The sequence below is a fragment of the Pithys albifrons genome, chromosome 13, assembly GCF_047495875.1.
Source record: "Pithys albifrons albifrons isolate INPA30051 chromosome 13, PitAlb_v1, whole genome shotgun sequence".
In the NCBI taxonomy this organism is placed as follows: Eukaryota; Metazoa; Chordata; class Aves; order Passeriformes; family Thamnophilidae; genus Pithys; species Pithys albifrons.
The window spans coordinates 6,745,744-6,764,882 of NC_092470.1; the positions used below are offsets into that span (position 1 = coordinate 6,745,744).

At 50.4% G+C, this 19,139-nt stretch overlaps 6 non-coding genes across 6 annotated transcripts; 2 read left to right on the forward strand and 4 right to left on the reverse strand.

Moving 5' to 3' along the window:
• Window positions 1-5,553: 5,553 nt before the first annotated feature.
• TRNAQ-CUG (transfer RNA glutamine (anticodon CUG)) lies at window positions 5,554-5,625 on the reverse strand. The gene has a single exon. It is a non-coding gene; the product is annotated as a tRNA-Gln (tRNA).
• Window positions 5,626-6,375: 750 nt separating this feature from the next.
• On the reverse strand, window positions 6,376-6,447 carry TRNAM-CAU (transfer RNA methionine (anticodon CAU)). The gene has a single exon. It is a non-coding gene; the product is annotated as a tRNA-Met (tRNA).
• A 1,356-nt stretch (window positions 6,448-7,803) lies between these two features.
• Window positions 7,804-7,885, reverse strand: TRNAS-AGA (transfer RNA serine (anticodon AGA)). Its single transcript has one exon. It is a non-coding gene; the product is annotated as a tRNA-Ser (tRNA).
• Window positions 7,886-16,757: 8,872 nt separating this feature from the next.
• TRNAM-CAU (transfer RNA methionine (anticodon CAU)) lies at window positions 16,758-16,829 on the forward strand. Its single transcript has one exon. It is a non-coding gene; the product is annotated as a tRNA-Met (tRNA).
• An 864-nt stretch (window positions 16,830-17,693) lies between these two features.
• Window positions 17,694-17,765, forward strand: TRNAG-UCC (transfer RNA glycine (anticodon UCC)). Its single transcript has one exon. It is a non-coding gene; the product is annotated as a tRNA-Gly (tRNA).
• A 976-nt stretch (window positions 17,766-18,741) lies between these two features.
• TRNAQ-CUG (transfer RNA glutamine (anticodon CUG)) lies at window positions 18,742-18,813 on the reverse strand. The gene has a single exon. It is a non-coding gene; the product is annotated as a tRNA-Gln (tRNA).
• Between the last annotated feature and the right edge of the window lie 326 nt (window positions 18,814-19,139).

The following is a 19,139-nucleotide window of genomic DNA, read 5'->3' on the forward strand; positions in this document are numbered from 1 at the left end:
GCTGCCAGTGTGTGTTCCAGGCTCATGTTCACAATTTCAGTGAGAGCCTCCAAGTCGTTCTCTTCAGGACTGTTCTCAATCCACTCCTGGCCTGGCCTGTACCCATGTTTGGGATTGCCCTGACAATGGCACTTACCCCTGTTGAACTTCATGAAGTTTGCATGGACCCCCCTCTCCAGCCTGTCCAGGTCCCTCTGGATGCCAACCCTGCCAACCATGCCACTCAGCTCAATGTCATCCACAAGCCTGCTGAGGATACACTCAATCCCACCCTCCATGTCCTCAGCAAAGGTGTTAAACAGTCAAGGTCCCAACACTGAGCCCTGGCAAACAACATTCATCACTGGTATCTACTTGAACTTTGAGCCATTGACACAACTCAATTCCATCTGTGCTATTCCTTATTCAGTGAGCAACCCACCCAGATACTTCATGTCTCTACAGTTTAGAGAGAAGGATGTTGTACAGGACAGTCTTATAGGTTTTGCACTAATAGATGACATCAGTCACTCTTCCTTCATCCCCCACTGGTATAAGCCCATTATAGAAATTCATTAAACCCAGAGTAGTAGAAAGACACAACTTTTATCAGGCATGATTGCCTTAAGTGAAGACATGTTGGCTGGCACCAACTGGCTCCTTCTTTTTTACATGTCTTAACATGGAGTCCAGGAGGATCTGCTCCATGATCTTGCCAAGGCACAGAGGTGAGGCAGACCGGCCTTCATTTCTCATTTCTCCAGGTGCTGAGACTCTTCAGATATGATGAATATTCTTCTGCCAGTTGTTTCAGGACCCTCAGATGCATCTCATCAGGCCCCTTGGACCTGTTCATATGCATAGTTCTTAAATGTTATTGAAGCTCATCCTCCTCTATAGTCTCTGATTTTGGATTCTGTCAGTTGCTGACATGGCTGGAGCACTCGGCTGCACAGCCTAAATGATTTTGCCTTTTAGTTTAGCTAAGTGGTCTTGACTTCTGCAGGCTGCCCTCCTGCCTCCACTTGCACATGGGGCTTCTTGCCTATGAGGAATCAGAATTCCAGAGCCCACAGAAGATTGTCATTGAATATCTCCCACCACTCATTCATGCCTGGAAGAACCTCACATCCAAATTGACCTGTTTTGTTCAGTGTGTTCACCCAGAGGCCAGAGACCTGGATGGCCTGGCTCTGGGGAACAGGCTAAAGGCAGGAAGCCAAAAGCTATTGCCTCTTCCCTGAGTCAGGGATGGATTTGCCCATTCCATGCATTTCACATTTCAAATAGTCATTGAATCAGTCTCAATAAACACCTGGGAGTCACCGTAGTGTTGAAGAGTTGGGAAAATCCCAGAGCTCCAGGCAATCTTGAGTCACTCAGTACTGACATTAGTGGAAAGAGTGACCCAGAATGAGACATTTCAGTGATAACAGAAGACAGAGTGTTACGCCTCTAAAATTTCTGCTTTCTTCAAGGTCATTTATTTCCACACCTTTCAGGACAATCCTCAAAACACCTGGCATGTTTGTGCACTCCTGTGCTGCTGCTGCTGCTTTTCATGGTATTGCCTACTGATCGCTGTTGAAAGGCCATGAGTTGTAGGAGACTCCAGGATAGTGGAGAACAGGTGACACCACTGGAAGTCCTCTGATCCTGCTCAGAGCAGAACAAACTTTCCAGTTTCCTCCAGAAGCTCTAGGTCTTGTCCTGTGGATCCCTAAACACTGTCACCATCAGACAGGTCGCTGTCTTTTGGGCAGATCTTCCAGGGCTGCACTGCATTACCTTTGCCCTACCAGGAGGTGGGAATGGCTCCTATAGGTGAGCCTCCGAGGTGAACCGCCAGGAGATGACACTGAGGCTTCCTGCACTGACAAGGGCATCCCAAGGCTTCATGGAGAGCACAGGGCTGATTGTGTGAAGGGAATGCCCCTTGCTCTGCATTTTTCTTTTAGGCCAGTGACTATGAACCCTGTCTAGGCAGAAAGGATTGACAGTGGAGAGAAAGTCTGTACCAACAAAGATTTCACTGTAGTTCCTGTAGGGAACTTTCACTCCTAATCCTGAGAGTTCCTTACTGTACCTCTGCAGATCTCACCCCACAACCCTGGATCTCACCCCCCACCATGACTGGTGCCCTATCCATCGCACTGCAGAGGCCAAATCTGGATTGCTGTGCCCACTCTGTGTCCCCAGGGACAAGAGAGGTGGTGATGGTGTCTTATATGTCTCATGGAGAGAGGGACTGGCAGAGGACCTGGCAAAATGTATGGGCTGGGGCAGCTGATACATGGGGTGTGGCCGAGGGCACTGGGCTTGTGGAACCTGGCAGAGATGAGCAAGGTGGTGAGGAGGGGATGGAACTGCTGTCTCCACCACCTGCAGGAGGTTCTGTTAAGAGTGAAGTCAAATTCTCCTGAGAGGTGCACTGCAAAAGGGCGAGGCAACCATTGTATGTTGCAAGAATGGAAATCCCAACTTTATCTGGTGGAAAGGAAGAGAAAGGCCTGGAAGAGTTGCACAAGAGAGAGTGACCTCTTAAACAGTGTCAGTGATTACACAAAAATAGGACAAGGTTGAGAGCCCACTGAGGTACAGAGTAGTTGATAGGAGCACAAGACCTGCAGAGCTCCATCCTGGGCTTATTCTGAGGTACCCTGAATCACGAGAGCACTTGAGCAGACATCACAAGGCAAAGCCTTAAAAGACAGCAAATGCAAGGGATTGCAGAGAAGCACCTGTTGATCCCAGAATGGGGTTAGAGGTCTGGAAATGCCCTTGATGACAGCAGAGCTTTGAGGATATGAACCTTGATATTCCTGGAATGCCCAAGTCTGAGGAACCATATCCACTGAAGTCCATACTGAGTGACTCAGGTTTGCCTGGAGCTCTGGGGTTTTCCCATCATGATGACTTCCAGGTGCTCTGGGAGACAGATCCAGTGTCCCTTTGAAATGTGAAATGCCTGGAACTGGCAAAGCCATTCCTGACCCAGGAAAAAGAGCCAAGAGCTAAGTGTTCCCTGCCCTCAGCCTCTTTCCAAAGCCAACCATGCAGGTCTCTGGTCCGTGGGTGAACATGCTGAGAAAATAGTTCAGTTTGGGTGTGGATCTCTTTCAGGGAAGGACGCGGCATCTCTTTGATCACAAAACCAGGCCGTGGTACAGCCTGAGGATGGTAATCAAGTTCACCATGGCCGTCACTTTTGCCTACAGGGAACATCCTACAGGTGAACATGGACTTTCCTTGCCATTGAGCTTTGTTCCATCCCTGGAGAGATGAGTCTCTTCCCCCATATAGGATTGTGCAGTGTTGATATTCCATCTGAGGTGATCATATTCTTCTGTATTTCTATGATGAGCATTAGGAAGCCATTTAATTCCGAACCCGTATGCCTGCACTGGAAACTCCTGGGAGCTGATCTGAGGTGTCCCTCATGGCTGAATTTAACTGTGACTGGGGCCATCAAGAAGAAGAAATGAAAAAAACCCAATCAATACAGTGCAAACCCACACAAACTGACCTTGTACATTAGTCTGAGACCTCCAAGTTAATTTGCCTTAGGAATCTGGGACACAGATGAATCATTTCCATGTTTGGTGATGTGAAAGGAGGGAAAAATATCTGAGATGAAAGAGGCAGGGACTTCATCAGCTATGAGGCCTTGGCACATGGCAACTACCATGTATTTCAATGCTTCATGAGCAAGGAATGTTTGTGGCCCTGGGGGGCTCTGGGACACAGAATAAAAGGCTCTGCTGCTCCAGGTTCTGCATCCTCCTCTCTTGCCTCTCTTTCCTCCAGGAACGAGGTAAGCCTGAGTCCTCCCCATGTCTCTCTGTGGGCTGAAGTTCTCTCATGGTGCTACTGAGGTTGACCCTTGGGTGCCTCAACTTGGCCCTGACCCAGAACTCTTGAAGGGCATTCAGCCTTTTCATGTTGGTGGCTGGGGAGTGCTAGGAATTGGGGGGTTAATTGCAGCAGAAGGGGACCAAGGGGTCTCAGGTGCATGGGGATTTGCCCAGCAGAATTTGCACCTGCAGTGGTGGAAAGAAACGGCGTAGTGCATCCCCTGACATCTCTAACACAGCCATATCTGTTCTGGAGATGGGCTCTGATCAGTCTTTCCATGGGGGCTTTAACCATACTGTACTGGCTCCTGTTCCTCAAGTAAAGCAGCCTTGCTGTGCTGTGCTACTCATTGAACAGGGAGGGCTCTAGGTAGGAGTCTATATACAGAGACATCTTAGGAAATGGTAGACAGGCTGATACTGAGGTTGTTGCTCCCTGCTCTGTCTTGCAGCTTTGCCTCCATCACCGAGAGATGTCTTGCTGCAGACCCTGTCCCCCACGCCCCTGTGGCCCCTGTGGCCCAACCCCACTGGCAAGCAGCTGCAGTGAGCCCTGTGTCGCCCGCTGCGCTGACTCGACCGTCTACATCGAGACCACTCCAGTGGTGGTGACCATGCCAGGTCCCATCCTCACCTCCTTCCCTCAGAGCACAGCCGTGGGATCCTCTCTCTCAGCTGCTGTTGGCAGCTCCCTCAGCTCCTCGGGGGTTCCCATCTCTTCTGGGGGCTCCTTTGGTCTGGGGGGGTCAGGGCTGTGTCTGCCTATCCAGCGCTGCAGCATGAACTGCTGAAGCCACTGGATCATCTCCTTTAGAGCTGGAAAGAAGATGGGGACTGCGCTGCAGCAGTAGCACAGCCACATCTTGCAGATGTGCTGGGTGTCCTCATCCCAGCTGTGCCCAGTGCTCCTCGCTGCAGGGCAGCCTTGTCGTGTCTCCTCTGACTCTGCTTTGCTCTGAGCTCCTCAAAAAATTCTCTTCTGCTCTGCTGAACTCCTTCTGATGGGAAGAGGGTGCTGGAGTTAGGAACCTCTCTTGGAGGGCTGGGATTGCACCAGGAATATCAGGATTGAAAAAGCAAGTTCTTTGTATGGAGCTTATCCTTGAGAAATGAGATGATCTCTTTTTCTCCCTGAGCCCTGCAAACATGTTTCTTGGTCTCTGTTCTGTGTCACTGCATTTGCTCCCTCTCATTAAAGCCTTTGTGCAGCATTACTGGAGAGTTGTGGTCATTTGTTCTCCTTTTCCCTCAGGGAGCCACCTGTTCTGCAAAGGAGATCCTTCCCTCTGTCGTGGCAGCCTATAAAATCCTTATCATGGGGCACTGTAGGTCACTGGTAGAGCTTCTTGAACTGATTCCAGTGCAAGGAATAGAAACTAGCTGTGAAAACTCAGTGTCAGGGGAATGGAGAGAGAAGGAAGCAGTGGACAGGTGTGGAAATACAAATATTGCCACAGAGTAAACATTATATTTTAAGTGTGGTCATAGAAGAGAAAGAGTTGCCCCAAGTGGGTGGTAAAAACTCCACATTTGGAATTGTCAGGCATCCAAGCAGACAGTACCAGAGCAGCCTCCTGTCCCTGAGCTGCTTTGCCTGGGTGGTCCCCACCTCAAGTGCTGTGTGATTCCTCAGAGCACATTGAAGAACTGAGCCAGCAGGAGAGTAGGGTTGTGAAGGTGTCAGGGTGCTGAGGGAAAGCATCAGGGAGTCAAAAGTTTAAGGTCCCACTGAGATTTGAACTCAGATCGCTGGATTCAGAGTCCAGAGTGCTCACCATTACACCATGGGACCTCCTGCACAGAACTGTTCTTGAACCTCTGGCCATTCCCTCTCAGACTCATGCCCCTGCTTCGGTCTCAGGTCTCTGCAGCTCCCTGTACATCCACCACCAATTGCAGCCTCTCTTCAGGGCCTTCACACACTCTCCAATCACACTTTCCTTCAAGGCAGCCCCACAGCTCCCTCTCCCAGACCCACGTGTCCTCTCTCACAAGTCCCAGCCTCCAAACCTCTGACCAGTCTTTATTCCCTAAGGATACAAAGCCATTCTGCCTCAGAGTACCCCTTGCCAAACCACAGAGACACCTTCACATAGCACAAATCCCCTCACCTTCTCTTATTCAGGTTGAACCAGCCCAGCTTCTTCATTACAGACAAGAGGGAATCATTACTCAGTCTGAAAAAGGGGAAGAAAGACCCTCCGGGAAACCAAGGAAAGCTGATGATAAACTAGAGGAAAGGAGGCCAAGGAAGACAAGAGCCTGTAAAGCTGGAGTCCAGCCCATTCCTCTCAGGAACACTGCCCCTGGAAGGCAGTGCCTTAGAGCACTCAGCCATCCTGACACCTCAGGCAAAACTCTGCCTTTCCATGACTTGCTCCATTCCCTCCAGAGTCTCATCTCAGGACATGGCAAGCCAAGAACCTGGCCTGCGGTGCTGCCTGGTGGACACATCCTGGGTGGTCCCCTGTCCCCTGAGCAGGGCTGGGAAGGCTGGGCAAGAGGGGCTGTGCCACACCAAGACCTGGGAGCAAAAGGGCTTTAGCAGAGGATGGTTTCGATCCATCGACCTCTGGGTTATGGGCCCAGCACGCTCCCGCTGCGCCACTCTGCTCCCTCAAACACAGCCATGGGCAAGGGGTGACAGAGCCACCTTTTGCTTTGAATTAATGAGGGAAGTCATTCTGACATTCTCTCTGTGAACACAGAGCTGCTCAGTCTAAGGCATGGAGGAGCCAGTTAGAGAAGAAAGAAGGTTTATATTTGCAGTACAATCTTTTTGAACAATCACATTAGTCTTTTTAAGGGGTTGGGATAATCAAATACTAGTGATCACATAATCACGATGAGCTTATCTTTGCAGGTGCTGTGGGCATATGCTCAGTGGGATGCTAATTCTCTTTGTTTGAAACAAATGTTCTATTCTTTTATTGTCCATATGGGATGTTTTCAGGCAGTGAGAGCTGGTTTCTGTTGGGTCTTCATGTCACATTTACTTTGAGGGAACAGCTTTTAGTTTGATGCAGAGTTTGTTCCATTAACCACGTTGTAGAGTTGATTGGTACCTTGCCTTTCACACCAGCTGTGAGCCCCATGCCCTGGCCATGATTTGCTGTGGTCCCCTACAGCTCCCGGTTCAACCCCACTCCTGGCACAGCCCTGCCCTTGCCCCATGCACCATGAAGTGTGAAAAATATCCACTTCTCTGTGTCTGGTGCCATTGCTGCCCGACCTGACAGTACTGAGGGTGGAGCTGGTTCTCAGTTGCCCATGGGCAGGGCTGGCCCATCCAGACTGGGTGGTGGCCAGTCTTCAGTGCTGCCAGAAGTCCCAGAAAGGCTCAGGACTGGCTGAGCTGGTCAAACCTCTTGGTGAGGGAGAAGAATGAGAGGGCAGTGCTGAGGCCTGCATTTTTGGGCTTAGGTTTGCTGGATCCATGTCCCATTTACAGGGCAGAACCTGAAGTACCTGGGCAGAGAAGACCAAAGCCGGAGGGAGAAGGCTGGTATGTGGGAAAAAATGTGGGTAATGTGGTCCCAGCCTGTCTGCTGCAGGAGCAGTTATGCAGGGGAAAGTGTTTTAGGGCAGATCTGGAGATACCTACCTCAGCTTCAGCTTTCCTACTAAAACGGATTTCGTTTTGTTCATTCCTATGGAGAATGTCTCTTGACACTGTTCTCTTGCAGTACTTCCCCTACACTCAATGCAGGGCATAGATTATGCACCAGCAGTGGGCTATTCTCCCTTACCCTTCTCCATGGACTCCTCAGGGGTTTCCCTTGTCCTTAAGTATCTGAGCAGGTTTCCAGCATCTCCTCATGTGCTGCGGCTGTGGGAGAAGAGCTGAGTGTGAAAGCGTGAGAGCCTGCAAGCTCTTGTCCCTGGCAGCCCTGAGGGCTGGGAGCTGTGCAGGTGCCCTGAGCGTCAGGGCTGCAGGTGCCAGCAACTGGCCCAAAAGGGCTCTTGGTGCCGTAGTTGGCAGGATTCGAACCTGCGCGGGGAAACCCCAATGGATTTCTAGTCCATCGCCTTAACCACTCGGCCACAACTACCTGCTCCAGCCCTGCTTTAGCGCCCCCTGCCCTGCTCAGTACATGCCCTGGCCAGTGACACCAGTGCCTGGCATGCTCAGGGCAAGCCTTCACTCCAAATTTGCAGCTGGGACTTTCCCTGAGCAAGACGGGCACCTGGGGAAGGTTCCAGAGGCCTGAGAGGTGTCACCCCCAGGCAGCTCACAGACCCTTGTCCTCAGACAGGTATCTGTGGTATCCTGTCATGGAGGTGTGGTGGTGCAGCCTCTCCTGTCCTCCTTTTCCTGACAGGCCTTGATTGAGCCAGCTGAGAGGTGAAGTGTCCATTTACAGATCCAGTTGGGAGGTCAAAGGTCCTTCACCACACCATGGACTATTATATGATACAGGTGGGGACAGCTCGGCTTTAACTGCAACATCAGCTTTGCACAACAGTGGGAAAGAGAGCACAGTCAGCCCCTGAAAGTATTGCAACATTCCCCATCTGAACTGTAGCCGAAGTGGAAAACCACTATTGTTGCTGCAATTTTGGAAACAATTTCCAAATATCTTGGACATTGTTTCCAGTAGTTACCAGCTTCTTGGAGCTTGAGAACCATCAGGTTGGGATACCTGAAAGACCATAACTAACAGTGAGGCCTGGGCTGATACACTCCGGCCACTTGCACAGTCCTTGAGGTCTTAGTCTCTTTAATTTTGAATCTATGTCAGGGCTGGCAAGTTCAGGGTGCTCTGGTCTAAACTTAGGGAGTTCTCTCTGCAAGTCCTGGTAAGCTCAGGACAGCAGCCAGTGCTCATCCTTGTAGAGCACATGGCAGCCTGAGGGAGGAGAACAAAAGACCACAACTGTCCAGTGATGCTGCACAAAGGTTTTAATGAGAAGCAGCAAATGCAGTGGCACAGAACAGAGACTGAGAAACACATTTGCAGGAGTCAGGGAGAGAAAGAGATGGGCCCATTTCCCAAGCACAAAAGGGGATGCTGTGCCATCCTCAGCAGTTCATGCCGCAGCGGGGCACAGGCAGACACAGCCCTGATCCCCCCAGACCAAGGGAGCTCCCAGAAGAGATGGGAACCCCCGAGGAGCTGAGGGAGCTGCCAACAGCAGCTGAGAGAGAGGATCCCACGGCTGTGTTCTGAGGGAAGGAGGTGAGGATGGGGCCTGGCATGGTCACCACCACTGGAGTGGCCTCGATGTAGACGGTTGAGTCAGCGCAGCGGGCGACACAGGGCTCACTGCAGCTGCTTGCCAGTGGGGTTGGGCCACAGGGGCCACAGGGGCGTGGGGGACAGGGTCTGCAGCAAGACATCTCTCGGTGATGGAGGCAGAGCTGCAACACAGAGCAGAGAGCAACAACCTCAGTATCAGTTCATCTCTCTTTCCCTCAGCTCTCTCCATGGACACACTGTGATTTATAAACACACTCTGTGCCTACAGCTCCCCCAACACTCATTGTGGCCTGTGAGTGAGAAAGCACAGAAAGACCGTCCAGCTTTAGGAATAGGAGCCAGCAGAGTGGATTTAAGTCAACTGTGAAGAGGATGACTACAGCCCGTCTCCACAACAGACATGACTGTGTTAGAGAGGTCTTAGCAATTTCCTGCCCATACGAATTCTGCTGGGCACATCCTCCTTCCCCTAACACCCCTTGATCCCCTTCTTCTGCAACTTAGCCCCCAATTCTCAGCCCTTCCCAGCCACCAATATGAAAAGACTGAAAGCCCTTCAAGAGTTCTGGGTCAGGACTAAGGTGAGGCACTCAAAGATCTACCTCAGTAGCATCATGAGAGCCCTTCAGCCCACAGAGAGAGATGGGGAGGACTCAGGCTTACCTCGTTCCTGGAGGAAAGAGAGGCAAGAGAGGAGGATGCAGAACCTGAAGCAGCACAGTATTTATGCTGTGTCTTAGAGCCCTGTAGGGCCACAAACATTCCTTGCTCATGAAGCATCTGGATACCTGGCATCACTTGTGATTCCTCGTGCCATGTGCCATGGCTCCATCAGTGATTAATTTTTTTCTGTTTTATTCATAAATGAAGCTCCAACTTCACAGCACTGAACACGGAAATGATTCATCTCTGTCTCAGCCTCCTAAGGCCACTTACCTTGATGGTCTCAGCCCAGTGAACAAGCTCAGTTTGAGTGGTTTTGCAGAGCATTAAATGTTTTTTTTCAATTCTCCTTCTTGATGGCCCCAGTCACAGTTAAATTCAGCCATGAGGGACACCTCAGATCAGCTCCCAGGAGTTTCCAGTGCAGGCATACAGGTTCGGAATTAAATGGCTTCCTAATGCTCATCATAGAAATACAGAAGAATATGATCACCTCAGATGGAATATCAACACTGCACAATCCTATATGGGGGAAGAGACTCATCTCTCCAGGGATGGAACAAAGCTCAAAGGCAAGGAAAGTCCATGTTCACCTGTAGGATGTCCCCTGCAGGCAAAAGTGACGGCCATGGTGAACTTGATTACCATCCTCAGGCTGAACCATGGCCTGGTTTTGTGATCAAAGAGATGCCGCGTCCTTCCCTGAAAGAGATCCACACCCAAAACTGACCTGTTTCCTCAGCGTGTTCACCCACGGACCAGAGACCTGCATGGTTGGCTTTGGGAAGAGGTCGAGGGCAGGGAACACTTAGCTCTTGGCTCTTTTTCCTGGGTCAGGGATGATTTGCCCATTCCATGCATTTCACATTTCAAAGGGAGATTGGGTCTGTCTCCCAGAGCACCTGAGAGTCTTCATGATGTGGAAGAACTGGGAAAAACCCAGAACTCCAGGCAAACCTGAGTCACTCAGTATGGACTTCAGTGGATACAGTGCCTCAGACTTGGGCATTCCAGGAACAACAGGGATCATATCCTCAAAGCTCTGCTGTCATCAAGGGCATTTCCAGACCTTTTAGACCCATTCTTGGATCAACAAGTGCTTCTCTGCAACCCCTTGCATTTGCTGTCTTTTAAGGCTTTGCCTTGTAGTGTCTGCTCCAGGGGTCTTGTGACTCAGGGTAGCCTAGAATAACCCCAAAATGTCTGGATGGAGCTCTGCAGGTCTTGTGCTCCTATCAGCTACTCTGGACAGACAAAACTGCTCAGGTACCTCAGCGGGCTCTAGGCCTTTTTCTGGTGACTTCTAAACACTGACACTGTTTAAGAGGTCCCTGTCTCCACTGGTGCTCTCCCAGACCTTTCTTTTCTTCCCTAGACAGCTGGGATTTCCTTTCTTGTAACATATGGCTGTTGCCTATTGCCCTTTTGCAGTGCACCTCTCACCAGAGTTTGGCTTCATCTTTTCCAGAACCTCCTGCAGGTGGTGGAGACAGTAGTTGCATCCCCTGCTCTTCACCTCGCTCATCCCTGCCTAGTTCCACAAGACCAGTGCCCTTTTCCTCACTCCATACACCAGTTGCTCCAGCACTTGTATTCTGCCCGTTCCTCTGCCGGTCCCTCTCTCCATGAGACATATGAGCCACCACCACCACCTCTCTTGTCTCTGGAGATACAAAGTGAGCACAACAATCCAGATGTGGCCTCTGCAGTGCCATGGCAAGGGCACCATTCTTGGGGGATCAGATCCCACAGGGGTGAGATCCCAGTGTTACAGGGTGAGGTCTAGACATGGATAGTAAGGAACTCTCAGGATTAGGAGTGAAGGTTCCCACAGAAACTACAGTGAAACCTCTGTTGGGACAGACTTTCTCTCCAGTCAAGCCCTTCTGCCCAGAAGGGGTTCACAGTCACTGGCCTAAAAGGAAAATGCAGAACAGGGAGCATTCCCTGCACGCAGCCAGCTCTGTGCTCTCCATGGAGCCATGGGATGCCCTCACCAGTGCAGGAAGCCTCAGTGTCATCTCCTGGTGGCCTGCCTGGGAGGCTCAGCTATAGAAGCCATTCCCATTTCCTGGCAGGCCACAGGGAGTGTAGTATAGCCCTGGAAGATCTGCCCAAGAGACACGGACCTGTCTGACAGTGACAGTGTTCAAAGGATCACAGAAAAAGACCTAGAGCTTCTGGAGATAATGGGGAAGTGTGTTCTGCTCATAGCAGAAGAAGAGGACTTCCTGTGGTCTCTCTTGACTTCCATTGTCCTGGAGTTTTCTGCATCTCATGGACCAGTAGGAAAGCAGCAGAAGCACAAGATTGCATAGACATAGTAGGTGTTTCGAGATTGTCCTAAAGGATGTGGAAATGACAGCAGAAATTTTGGTACCATGAGGCTCTGTGCTTTGTTATCCCTGGAATGCCTTGGTCCAAAATAGTGTGTCCACTCAAATCCACACTGTGTGACTCAAGTTTGCCTGGAGCTCTGGGATTTTCCCAACTCTTCCACATCATGATGACTCCAGGATGCTCTTGAAGACTGATCCACTGCCGCTTTGAAATGTGAAATGCATGGAATGGACAAATCCATCCCTGACTCAGGAAAAAGAGCCAAGAGCAACAACAAGAAGAGTTTCTGAAGGTACATAGTACCTCCACATGAGTAAAACACAAGACCTGGAGAAAATCAGCATGGAGAAGGGGGAGATATATAACAACTTTTCACCTCAGTGTTCACTGGCAAGTGCTCCAGCCATGCCAGTGACTGACAGAATCCAAAGACATGGACTGGCAGAACAAAATACCTACCACTGCAGAAGAGGATGAGCTTTAAGGCCATCTAATGAACCTGTATGTGCACAAGTCCAAGGAGCCTGATGAGATGCATCTGAGGGTCCTGAAACAACTGACAAAAGAAGTTGCTAAACCACTATCCATCATATCTGAAAAGTCTGAGAAGTGAAGTTGGGTCAGTCTCATCTCTGTGCCTTGGCAAGATCATGTAACAGATCCTCCTGGACTCCATGTTAAGACATGCAGAAAAGAAGGAGCCAGTTGGTGCCAGCCAACATGGCTTCACTAAGGGCAATCATTCCCAATGACATTAATGTCCTACTACTCTGGGTTTAATGAATTTCTATAATGGGCTTATACCAATGGGGAATGAGGGAAGAGTGACTGATGTCATCTAGTAGTGCAAAACCTATGACACTGTCCTGTACAACATCCTTCTCTCTAAACTGTAGAGACCTGGAGTGTCTGGGTGTGCTGCTCAGTGAATAAGGAATTGCACTGACGGAATTGAGTGCTAGTAAATGGTTAATGTTCAAGTAGAGACCAGTGGCAAGTGTTGTTTGCCAGGGCTCAGTGTTGGGGCCTTTACTATTTAAAACCTTTGTGGGGGACATGGAGATTGGAACTGAGTGCATCCTCAGCAGGTTTGTGGATGACATTGAGCTGAGTGGTGCAGTTGATAATCTAGAGGCAGGGTTGGCATCCAGAGGGACCTGGACAGGCTGGAGAGCTGGGTCTGTGCAAACCCCATGAAGTTCAACAAGGGCAATCCCAAACATGGGTAGAGGCTGGGCCATGAGTGGATTGAGAACAGTCCTGAGGAGAACAACTTGAAGGATGTGACTTTTAAAATCATGAACATGAGCCTGGAATGCATGCTGGCAGCCCAGGAAGCCAATCGTATCCTTGGCTGCATCCAGAGCCATATTGCAGTAGGGTAAGGGAAGGGGATCCTTCTACTTTACTCTGCTTTCCTGAGCTGTATGTGGGTTCTTGTGTCCAGGCCTAGCACTCCCAGGACAAGAAACACACAGACCTGACTGAGTGGGTCCAGAGAAGGTCACAGAGATGATCAGGCAAGCTGAGCAGTTTCCCTGTGAGGACAGGCTGAGAGGGTTGGGGTTGTGTAGCTGACTCCCTGGTGACATTCAGTAAAGTTGTGGAGAGGGATATTTGGTCAGAGCGTGCAGTAATGGATCAAAGAGTAGTGATTTTAAACTGAAAATGGGTAGATTTAGATTAGATAGTAGGAACAAATTCTTTCCTCTTTGAGTGGTGGGAAACTGGAACAGGTCTTCCACAGAAGTTGTGAATAACATGTCAAGGGTCTGAAATCAGACAATGGTCAAAGTTGTTTTCAACACTAAATAATTCTAAGACTGAATGGACAATTCTGGGTTTAAGAAGTGGAAGCAGATTAAAGAGGAAAGGACTTAATCAGCAACAAGGCCTCAAAAGTAACAACTACAAGGCATTTAGATGCTTCATGAGAAAGGAATGTTTGTGGGTCTGCAGGGCTCTAAGACACAGAATAAAAGGCTGTGCTGCTCCAGGTTCTGCATCCTCCTCTCTTGCCTCTCTTTCCTCCAGGAACGAGGTAAGCCTGAGTCCTCTCCATCTCTCTCTGTGGGCTGAAGGGCTCTCATGGTGGCTACTCACATTGCTCTTTGGGTGCCTCAACTTGGCACTGACATAAAACTGTTGAAGGGCTTTAAGTCTTTTCATGGTGGTGGCGGAGGAGGGCTGGGAATTGGGGGTTTAGCTGCAACAGAAGGGAATCAAGGGGTTTCAGGTACAGGGGAATCTGCCTACCAGAATTTGCATGTGGAGTGATGGAAGGAAATGGCCCAGTGCATACTCTGACATCTCTAACACAGCCATGTCTGTTCTGGAGATGGGCTCTGAGCAGTCTTTCCACAGGTTCCTTAAATCCATTCTGCTGCATCCTTTTCTTAACCTGTGGCATTCTTGCTGTGCTTTCCCACTTATAATGGAAGATGAGGGTTGTGGGAGCTGTAGGCACAGAGTGTGTTTTTAATAAAAGTATGTCCATGGAGAGAGCTGAGGGAAAGAGACATGAACTGATACTGAGGTTGTTGCACCCTGCTCTGTCTTGCAGCTCTGCCTCCATCGCCAAGAGATGTCTTGCTGCAGACCCTGTCCCCCACGCCCCTGTGGCCCCTGTGGCCCAACCCCACTGGCAAGCAGCTGCAGTGAGCCCTGTTTCGCCCGCTGTGCTGACTCGACCGTCTACATCGAGACCAATCCAGTGGTGGTGACCATGCCAGGTCCCATCCTCACCTCCTTCCCTCAGAGCACAGCCGTGGGATCCTCTCTCTCAGCTGCTGTTGGCAGCTCCCTCAGCTCCTCGGGGGTTCCCATCTCTTCTGGGGGCTCCTTTGGTCTGGGGGGATCAGGGCTGTGTCTGCCTGTGCCCCGCTGCGGCATGAACTGCTGAGGATGGCACAGCATCCCCTTTGTGCTTGGGAAAGAGGCCCATCTCTTTCTCTCCCTGACTCCTGCAAATGTGTTTCTCAGTCTCTGTTCTGTGCCACTGCATTTGTTGCTTCTCATTAAAGCCTTTGTGCAGCATCACTGGAGAGTTGTGGTTGTTCTCCTCCTCCCTCAGGCTGCCATGTGCTCTACAAGGATGAGCACTGGCTGCTGTCCTGAGCTTACCATGCACTACAGAAAGATCTCCCTGAGCTTGGGCTGGAGCACCAAGAGACTCAGTCATTGAACTTGAAACCGTAACCTGGAGATTATGATTCTGTAGTGCCAGTTTCTGTTTTGTTCCTTGTGCCAGTTAATACAGATATTTTGAATTCACTTTTCAGTCCTGTCATAGCTTCTTCACAGAAACATATGGAAGCCTCCCTTGACATGGTTAGACCAGTATGGGTAGGAAAGGAGACAATTATTTCTTTTCATGGCTGAACATAGGCAGTGCGACTTTACAGTGTCAGAGATGGAAAGGTTCACTCTGTTACTTACTAAGTGGATGAAATACAATTTGGAAAATGGAGTTGAAGTGAATTTTGATTGTTTTATCTGGAGCCTGGGGATGTACAAGTATAAGGGTGCAAAGCATCTAGACAGGAAATGATAATGGTGCAGAAGTGCTCAGCAGCACTTCATCATCTATAATAACACTAATTTATTGACAGATTCAGAGTAAGAACTTTCATACCATTATCAATACACACACACACAAAGGTACACAGAGATGTGTACATCTGTGTTCAGGTTTGTAAATGTTCCTATTGAAAATTCCCCTTTGGTTCAGTGAGTTACATGAAGTACCACTCAACAAGTGGAGGTTGGACCTCAGAGAGTGTGTGAGTGCAGGGAGTGTATCAGCCCAGCCACCGTTGTCATAAGTGGTCTTTGAATAACCCATCTGGATCGTTCTCAAGCTCCAAGAGATGTCCCACTCAGAGGGAGATGCTGGCATAGCCCACAGAGGTCCAGGGAATCTCAGAGGGCCTCACTCAGGCACTCAGGATGGCTCTTAACAGGTTCCCAAGATGATCTGCTTTAGTCAGCAGGAGGTTCCATCCTGGCAACAATTGAAATTGGTTACTGGTGGAAACAATGTCCAAGACATTTGGAAATTTTTTCCAAAACTGCAGCAACAATGGTGGTCTTCCAGTTGGGCTACAGTTCAGATGGGGTCTGTTGTAAGGCTGTGAGAGGCTCTGTTTCCCACTGTGGGTACAAAGCTGATGTTGCAGTTAAGGTCAGGACTGTCCTCACCTGTATCATGCTATAGCCCTCAGTGTGGTGAAGGACATTTCACCTCCCAGCTGGTTCTGTAAAGGTACATTTCACCTCTCAGGTGGCTGAGTCAAGGCCTGCCAGGAGGAGAAGACCAGGAGAGGCTGCACCACCACACCCACATAGGAGGATATCTCAAATACCTGGATAAGGACAAGAGATCTCCTGGGAGAGGAGCTGTATTTGTGGTGAGGGCTGCAGCTGCCATGATGTGCCTGGATTTCAGGTGCTCTGGATTCTGCAAAGCAGCCAGGCTGTGCCCTGTGTGTGGGTTGCCTGGAGCAGCTGCAGAGGCCGAGTGGGTGGTGCAAGGACAAGTGTCCATGCAGAGCTTTGGGCAGGAGGTGTGGGAGAAGGGCAAGGAAAAGAGATGAAGTTTGCAGGGAGCCCCTTTTGGTGGCTGTGCAAGGTGAGAGGAGAGAGGAGGGGAGAGAGGGGAGTGCAGTAGTGCCAGTCAGCAGCAGGCCAGGATGGGGCAGGTGAGAGCTGGGCTGGCATGAGCAGAGTGGCGCAGCGGGAGCGTGCTGGGCCCATAACCCAGAGGTCGATGGATCGAAACCATCCTCTGCTAAGCTCCTTTTTGCACCGCTGCTTCCTTGCCCAGCAACTTTTACCCTGCACTGCTGCAGCTTTCTGAACATCCACATCCATGGCCCTGCTCTGCCTTCTGCCCCCGCTCCCTCACACTGCCACCTGCTTTCATCCTCTGCTTTCTCAGGCACCAGCACTCCCCATGTGCCCCTGAGCAAGGCAGATGGGTAGTTGTGAAGCAGCAGACAGAGCTCCCCCACCAGCAACTGGGTGTTGTGGCTACACAGTTGTTCCTCCCTTCCCATCAGGTATCTCAGTCCTCAACTTCTCAGCTACAGGAGGACATTTCCAGGTCTCAGCAGGTGGACAGGAGGAGAAGAAGGAAGCCGGTACTAGTTTGGGAAAGATCAATGTGACTGACTCAAAGACCTGACGAATTTCTCTGTCCCAGTCTGTTTCCTGCCAGAGTACCTGGATGATGCAGAAACAGGCAGGAGCTGGTGGAGAAGAGGTAAGGTGTTGCACTGTGCTGCACCTGTTTGCTTCCTCCACCACGTCAGAATGCTGGGATTTCAGAAGTTTGTGGCCTCTATGAAAATGCAAGAAAGAGAGGAGGAGTTTTTTTTTTAATTTCCCATTATATGAACCAATTCCAGTTGGCCAATCAATACTGGTTTGTGCAGGGTGGTGCTCCAAGCCTGAGCAGTGCAAGGTGGAGCTGTGCCCTTGTGAGTGACCAGTGCAGCTGGAGTTGTGGTGGGCAAGGTGTTCCCCTCAGAAAGACACGTGCTGTGGTGCAGGTTGTGGTTGTGTTTGTGTGGGAGTGGCAGGAGGGCCTGTCAGGGTGTGGGGCTGGGGCAGGGAGTGTGGCGTGCAGGAGCAGGGAGCACACAGACAGGCACAGGCGTTGGTGGTATAGTGGTGAGCATAGCTGCCTTCCAAGCAGTTGACCCGGGTTCGATTCCCGGCCAACGCACAGGGACTTTTGTTGGATCAACGAGATCACTGGGTGCTGTCCTGGTCCTGGAATGCTGTGGGATAGGTCACACATTCTGCTTCTCTCTTCCCTGCCTCGACAAGTTTGGCCTGGTTTTGTCAGTCGGGCTTGCGCCTCATCCCTATCCCTCCCCACTACCTCTCCCAGGGATTCAGGTGAGAAAAGTTCACCTAGCACTAGCTCCTGGGACCCCGGAGGATACCCTGTCCGTATCAGTGTAGTTTTCCAGCTGAGGTAGTTCCAGGCTGGACTCCTCACTCCTGGTAGTGCAGCCAGAACAGAGGTGTTTCTGTTGCAGCTGGTTGCAGCTGGCAGGAGCAGCATGGTGCTGTGGCAGGCTTATGATGAGGACTGACAACGCCCAGGTGGGCACTAAGACCTGAACTGTACTCTAGGAGGCCACTTATGCACTTTGAGGGTGCAGTGGGACGAGGCCTGTTCTTTAGCAAATGTTTCAGTGTCACAGTGGAGTGAATGTGCTCTCCATCCTTCTCCCCCTTTTCCATCGCTCCAGTGGTCACTTGGCAAATGTGGTGTTGTTCCCTTCAGAGGGAATGTTGGGATGTACAGTGCCTGTGTTCAGAGCACAGAGTTATTTCTTTTGTAGGTCTCTTTCCTGAAAACAGCCTCTGGTACACACGGGAACTTCCTTTGAAATTCTCTGGTGAACGACCACGACTGCATGTCTCAGAAACGCCATGTCCCTGGTTCATGTGCAGGGCTGCTGACCAATTTGTCCTAGCAAGATGATGTAACAGATCTTCCTGGAAAGTGTGCTAACACATATGGAAAAGAAGGAGATGAAGGGTGATAACCAAGCTGGCTTCCCTAAGGGCAGATGATGCCTGAAAAAAGCAGTGCCTTGCTACAATGTGCTGGTGAGAGCAAACTCACTGTAGCAGGACTGTGAAGGTGTCAGTGTGCTGAGGGAAAGCATCAGGGAGTCAAAAGTTTTAGGTCCCACTGAGATTTGAACTCAGATCGCTGGATTCAGAGTCCAGAGTGCTCACCATTACACCATGGGACCTCCTATACATTTCTGTTTTGGAGCCTCCACTTAGTATTCCACAGCCTCATGCCCCTGCCTTAGTCTCAGGCCTCTCTCTCCAGTTCCTTGCACATCCACCACCCACTGCAGCCTCTCTTCAGGGCCTTCACACACTCTTCAATTACGCCTTCCTTCAAGGCAGCTCCACAGCTCCCTCTCCTAGATCCATGTGTCCTCTCTCACAAGTCCAAGCCTCCAAAACTCTGACCAGCCTCTCTTGCAACAAGGCTATTCTGCCTCAATGCAGCCCTTGCCAAACCACAGAGACACCTGCACACAGTATAATACTGCCCCATCTTCTCTTA